This window comes from Rhinolophus ferrumequinum, chromosome 12 (assembly GCF_004115265.2).
Source record: "Rhinolophus ferrumequinum isolate MPI-CBG mRhiFer1 chromosome 12, mRhiFer1_v1.p, whole genome shotgun sequence".
Classification (NCBI taxonomy): domain Eukaryota; kingdom Metazoa; phylum Chordata; class Mammalia; order Chiroptera; family Rhinolophidae; genus Rhinolophus; species Rhinolophus ferrumequinum.
Window position 1 is genome coordinate 12242965 of NC_046295.1, and position 7635 is coordinate 12250599.

At 37.3% G+C, this 7635-nt stretch overlaps 1 pseudogene; it reads left to right on the forward strand.

Annotated features, from left to right (window-relative positions):
- The first annotated feature begins 489 nt into the window (after nt 1–489).
- On the forward strand, nt 490–1216 carry LOC117032351 (14-3-3 protein zeta-like; annotated as a pseudogene).
- The last annotated feature ends 6419 nt before the right edge of the window (nt 1217–7635 follow it).

Here is a 7635-nt window from a genome sequence, read left to right on the forward strand (position 1 = left end):
TTTACTTACACAGTGGAATATGAAAGAGTCAAAATGAATGAATTACAGCTACATGCAATAATATGCATGAACTTTAAAAATATATTAGTGAAAAAAGTGTTAAATTCTTACATATAACATGATATACTTTTCAATAAAATAAAAAACCGAAAAAATGCTTTTTATGTATATATATAGGAAAATAAATTATATGAAAAGAAAATATATAAAACTGCTTTTCCTCGGACTTATGATTACAAAATTCATAAATATAACTTGCCACATTAAGATATTAAAAGAGAAAACAATATGGTTATTTCAATTATGTGCAGGGAAAGCATTTGATAAAATTTAACCTAAATTCATGATAAAAAAAAAAAACCTCTTAGTAATTCATAAATAGATGAGAACTCATTAATCTGATACAAGTATTTTTGAAAACAAAAAGGCAGAGACTATTGAGCTCCCATCTATTTTCTGTCAACAACTCCAGACAGAACACATCCAGACATGGATAAAAATAAGCTGGAACAGAAGCCAAACTAACTAAGCAAGCTAGGTAATATAATGACATGGCAGCCTGCATTAAGATTATAACTGAGCAAGGAGCTGAATTATCCAATGAGGAGAGCAATCTCTCAGTCACTTATAAAAAATGTTGTAAGAAGCTGTCGGTCATTTTGGAGGGCCATCTCAAGTACTGAGCTAAAGACAGAAGATGCTGAGCAAAAATAACATGACTCAAGACTACAGAGAGAAAACTGAGACTAAGCTTAGAATGCTTCGGCATTGATGTACTCTTTTTGAAAAGTTCTTGATCACAATATTTCATAAGCAGAGAGCAAAGTCTTCTATTTGAAAATTAAAGGAGACTACTACTGTTACTTGCTGACATTGGTGTTGGTGATAAGAAAGGGAATGTGTGTGGAGCAATCACAACAAGGATACAAAATAAGATTTTCAAAGCAATGAAAAGGAAATGCAGCAGACTCATCCTGTCAGATTGGGTCTGGTCCTTAACTTCTCTGTGTTCTATTATGAGATGTGGACACCTATTAGAAAGCCTGCTTTCTTGCAAAGACAATTTTTGATGAAACTATTGCTAAACTTCACACATTAAGTAAAAGTCATATATAGACAACACACTAATAGTTTAATGATTTAGAAGCAACTTTACTTTGTAGCTATCAATACCGAAGGAGATAAAGCTGAAGCAGAAGAAAGTGGGAAAAATTGAGAGATCCAAGATAGCGAAATAGAAAAACGTTATGCTTGCCTCATTCTGTGAACACATAAAATTACAACCAAATTATAGAACAATCAACCAGGAGAACCATCTGAAGTTTAGCTAAACGAAATTTTGTAACTAAGGATATAAAGAAGACGTCACATCCAGACTTCAGGTAGGAGGGGCAGAGACATGAAACAGGTTGGTTCCACACTCACGTGTGGCAGTTGAAAATCAAGAGAGATATCTCAGCCACAGAGCTTCCTCATGAAGGAGCGAGGGATCCCAGCCCCCCAAAACAGGCTCCCCAGCCTGGAGTACCGGTACAAGGAAAAGGAGCCCCCATAACTTCTGGATGTGAAAATCAGTGAGGATTCTGACTGTCTGGGTGGGACAGAAGGCTGTGGGAAACCCAGACATCCACTTAAAGGGCCCGCACAGGCACTCACCCTGGGCTCCAGCAAAGGATCGGTGACTCTGAGGTCATCAGAGACATATGGGGAGAGACTGAATTGTGTAATTTTGAGGCGAGGATTGGAGGGACAGCCCCCATGTTCCCTGTGTGATGCCCTCCTCCCATGAAGCCAGCAGGCAGACACCATCTTTTCTGTGTTGAGCCCACCCCCACAGGCCAAATCTGAATCTGATTGGCCTGGTAAGCTTCGCGGCTCCACCTTGGTGACTCTCTGAGACCCTGCCTCACCCAACTTGCATACAGCAGGGTCTTTATCAGCGGCTGAACTTTATGGGAGTGGCATGACGGTACTAGGCCTCAGAGTACCCTGGCTTTTTGCAGAGCTACCCCAGGTGACAGCTGTTCTTTGTTCTTAGCGTGTCCTCTCCCACGCAGCTCCAGACTTTGCACAGGCAGCAGCAACTGACTGTGGATCACACTGTAGCTCCTACCAGTTACTCCCTAGCAAGTCACAGGCATTGACTGAACTGCGTCTGCACGAGAGCATCTCTTAAGAGTCTCAGAACAAACATACTTGGAGGTTGGCTTCAGACCACAGCAGAGCACCACCCAATTAGCCCCACAAGAAACATACACAAAGGGTGGTCTCAACAGGCACCAGAGCTTGCTGGGGGGAATCCTGCTCCATAGGCTAAGCCTCTGCACAGCAGCCATAAGCAGTGGACATGACCAAACCCCACAGCCAGTCAGCCTGAGGGTCAATACCTCCCATTGACATGCCAACAGCAACTGAGGCTCAACTATAACAGAAGGGCACACACAACCAACACAGGGGTTATTCCTGGAGCACCAAGCTCAGATGACCAGAAAGACTATGCCCCACACTGGGTCCCACAGAACGCCTACTACATAAGGCCCCAGGCAAGACTGGGAGACATAGCAGCCCAACCTAATACATAGAAACAAAAATGGAGATGCAGTCAAAGTGTGGAAACAAAGAAAAATATCCCAAATGAAACAATCGGAGAAAACTTCAGAAAAGAACTAAACGAAATGGAGACAACAATCTACCAAAGACAGAGTTCAAAACAATGATTATAAGGATGCTCAAGGAACTTAGTGAGAACTTATACAGAGATAGCAAGCATAAAAATAGACACAGAAACCATTAAAAAAAAACAGTTAGAAGTGAAGAATACAATAACCGAAATGAAGAATGCACTAGAAGGAATCAACAGCATACCAGATGAAACAGAGGATCAAACCCGTAATTTGGAAGACAAGGTAGCATAAAACACTCAACTGGAACAGCAAAAGGAAAAAATAATCAAAAAAAAAAATGAGGATGGTTTAACAGACCTCTGGGACAATATCAGGCGTACTAACATTCACATCATAAGGGTACCAGAAAGAGAAGAGAGAAAGCAAGGGATTGAGAATCTGTTTGAAGAAATAATGACTGAAAGCTTTCCTAACTTGGCAAAGGAAATAGACATACAAGTCCAGGAGGCATAGAGCATTTCAAAAATGATGAACCCAAACAGGACCACACCAAGACACATTGTAATTAAAATGGCAAAGGTTAAACACAAAGACAGAACCCTAAAAGCAGCAAGAGAAAAGCAGTTAGTTACCTACAAGGAAGCTATCATAAGGCTATCAGCTAATTTCTCAACAGAAACTTTCCAGGCTTGAAGGGATTGGCGCAAAATATTCAAAGTGATGAAAAACAAGGACCTACTACTAAGAGTACTCTACCCAGCAAAGCTAGTCTTTAAAATTGAAGGACAGATAAAGAGCTTCTCAGCTAAGAAAAAGCTAAAGGAGTTCATCACCACCAAACCAATATTACAAAGAATGTTAGAGGGACTTCTTTCAGATGGAAACAAAAATATCAAAAATATGAATAATAAATTGGCAATAATTACATATCTATCAACAATTGCTTTCAATGTAAGTGGATTAAGTGGTCCAATCAAAAACACAGGGTGGCTGAATGGATAAGAAAACAAAGCCCTTACATATGCTGCCTACAAGAGACTCATTTCAGATTGAAAGACACACACAGAATAAAGGAATACAAAAAGTTATTCCATGAAAATGGAAAGAAACAAACAAAAAATTCAAAGTAGCAATACTTATACCAGACAAAATAGACTTTAAAACAAAGGTATAAGAAGAGACAATTAAGGACCCAGTAATTCCACTTTGGGTTATTTATCTGAAGAAACCCAAAACGCTGCTTTGAGGTGACATGTGTATCCATATGGTCATTGCAGCATTGTTTACAATGGCCAAGATGTCAAGCCACCCTGGGTGTCCATCAATGGAAGAATGGACAAAGAGGAGGTGGTATATATATAACATGGAATATTGCTCGGCCATGAAAGGAATTGGGTTCTTATCATATGCAGTGGCATGGATGGACCTAGAGGGCGTTGTGCTGAGTGGAGTGCGTGAGACAGAAAAAGACAGAAGCAATGTGATTTCATTTATATGTGGAATCTAAGAACCAAATTAACAAACAAAACAGAAACAAACTCATAGATACAGAAAACATTTTGATGGTTGTCAGATAAGAGAGGGTTGAGGGAGTGGGTGAAAAAGGAGAAGGGATTAAGAAGTACAAATTTGCTGTTGCACAGTAATCATGGGGATGTAGGATATAGCATAAGGAATGTAGTCAATCATATTGTAATAACTATTTATGGTGTCAAATGGGTACTAGATTTATCGGGGTGATGGATGGGAAAGGGGTTGGGGGGGAAGTTGAAAAAGGCGAAGGGATTAAAAATTGGTAGTTACAAAATAATCATGGGGATGTAAAGTAAAACATAGGGAATGTAGTCAATAATATGGTAACATCTATGTATAATGCCAGGTGGGTACTAAACTAGTCAGGGGGATCACTTCATAAATTTTGTAAATGTCTACCCACTATGCTACATACCTGAAATTAATATACAATAATACTGAATGTCAACTATAACTGAAAAAAAGGGGACGGAGGTGAAGGGAAATAAGAGGTCTAAATTTCCACATATAGAACAAATAAGTCATGGGGATGTAATGCACAGCATAGAGAATGTAGTTACTATATTATAATTAATATAGTTAATATATTGTGGTAGTATAGTATGATATCATATGGTTCCTGGACTTATCATGGTGATCATTTTTTTTAGATACATAAATGTTGAATAACTATTGTGTACATCTGAAGCTAATATAATATTTATGCTAACTATATTTTTAATAAGCATCTTAAAAAGAAAAAAAATCTATGTACATATTCAGTCAAAAAAGATACCCCCAAAAAATGGTGTTTTATATGCATGATATTGGATGCAATTCCTTACCTGCCTCATTGCAGCGATCTATTTTGTAAAAGTGCTTTTTTTCATTATTTCAGTGTTTTCCTTATCGTATATGTAAGTAGTTCATAGCATACCAGGTACTTCTAGGAAACAAGACCATTTTCAAACAGAATCATGATTGTAAAGAGAATTAAAAGTAGTTTTAAGAAATCTTTAGGACCACATATATATTATTGCAATTTTAGACACAAGAAGTTCAGTTTCCAGGGAGTGATTGTAGGACGTGTTCATGATATAAAACCTTGGCAGCCTTTGCTGGTGGCTTTTTCAACAAGGGCTGATGAGTTTCCGTCTTCACTGGAGACCTTGATAGTTGACACTCTGACTTTCCAGGCACCAAATTCCTGTGCCTAGAGTCATTCAGGCGAAGCTCTCCATGATGAGGTATCAGAAAAGAGGCCATGAGAGGCAGGAGTCTCCAGGATCTGCTTCCCTTTAGGGCTGTTTCATGACGGACTTATTTCCCTTCTTGTTTACATTGTTCCTTGATGTAGCCAGGCCTCAGTTTCCTCTTCTGTAAAATGGAGCTTTAATTCCCACCTCATGTGATAGTTTTGAGGAATAAAGATGTTCAAATGAGTAAAAAAAAAAAAGAAAGAAAAAGAAAAGAAAGAAAGAGGGAAAAATTAACTAACCTTCTAACTTTTATCTGCCTCATTCTAAAATTTAAACCTGAAGCTGAAATGAAATAATATTGAATGTCAACTATAATTAAATATATATACCAGAAGTGCAAAAATGATGTATAAACGTGACTTGTATTCATCTTTTGTTATCAGTATATATTATTACAATTTTAATGCAGATTTTCCTTTCTTAAAATTTGTATACATTTTTTGGCTACACACACACACACACACACACACACACACACACTGCCCCTCTGGTATCATATATAGCTGTTACAATACCACTGACTATTTTCCCTATGCTGTACTCCACATCCCGTGACTATATATGGGTACAACTTAGTGAATATAGTCAATGGTATTGTAACAGCTACATATGATCAGGAGGGGTTATCACTTTGTGAGGGATGTGAATGTCTAATCATTATGTTGTTTTGTACCCCTGAAACTAATACCATGTTTCTCCGAAAATAAGACCAGGTCTTATATTATTAGGTCTTAGGTTCAGGGGATATCATCTGGAAAAATCATGCTAGGGCTGAGTTTCCGGTTAAGTCTTATTTTGGGGGAAACACAGTATAAAAAATGTTTAAAAAATGAAAAATAAATTAAAATAAAAAACAAAAAAATGTGTGTAACCTTGAAAAGGATAAAACAAAATTCACACAGTACGAGGTCTGACAATTAAGTTAGTGAACTCATCCTAGAAAAAGTGCTACATAACACATTGCTGAATACCATTATGGTCATCTTTGAAGTACTCCCCTTGGAAAGCTGTGCACCAAAGCCAGTGCCTAGTCCACCTTTCAAAGCAATTTTGGAACTTTTTTTCTGGAATGGCATCAAAGCTGTCGTCATATTACACTTGATGTCCTGAATGTCATCAACATGTCTTCCTTTCAATATTTCCTTTATCTTCACATAAAGAAAGAAGTCATTGGGGGCCAGATCAGGTGAGTAGTGAGGGTTTTCCAATATAGTTATTTGTTGACTGTCTAAAAATTCCCTCACAGACAGTGCTGTGTGAGCTGGTGCATTGTCGTGAGGCAAGAGCCATAAATTGTTGGTGAAAAGTTCGGGTTTTCTAACTTTTTCACACAGTCTTTTTAGCACTTCCAAATAGTCAACTTGGTGAACTGTTTGTCCATATGGTACAAATTCATAATGAATAATCCCTCTGATATCAAAAAAGGTTAGCAGCATCGTTACAACAAGTTAGCGAACTTAATTGAACTTAGACCATTGGTCATCCAATCTGTCCCAAAGATAGGTTTTTGTTTATAATTTGTGATAGGTTTATGTTACTTCTATTTGAATTTCTCTCTTTCTCGTATGGTTTTCATTTTTAATATTAAGAGTAGAGCTAGTTAACATTTAGGAAGTTATCTGTTTTCTTTTGGCGGCGTTCCATCTGGGGATGTGGAATTTTTATACAACTTGTAAATGTTTTACATTAGACTTTTGGTAGTTTGTGGTTTCACAAGGGCCAGTGTCAAAACGGTTTCAGTTTGCACACTTTTGGCTACAACTACAGAAGTGTTCCTTTAGAGAAAGTTGTATCCCAGTTTGTTCTGGATAAAGACGGAAATGGTTCATATCCCATAATCTGTAAACTTACCTGCAGTTTACTTTCATTATTTTTGCTACACTTACTTGTACCTAAATATTTTAGGCAAACTAAGAATAAATGTACAAGTCAAGATACAAGAAAAATGAATTTTCTAATATCCATTACTTCATATATGTCAATCACAGCAGTAAAACAAACAAAACATGTGTTTCACTTTCTTTAGTTTTGTTTGTTTGTTTGTTTGTTTGTTTTGCTTTCTTTTTTATTGCCATACATGCATGACTGTAAAAAGAGTTAACAGAGAAATAACTTGACATGATGTGTAGTTTTGTTCAATTTCTTATGAACTTTCCAATACCAATCCAAGCGTAATTGTTAAGAAAACAAGTGTTAAGATAATGTAAATGTAAACAAAATTGCATGAATGGACTGTACAA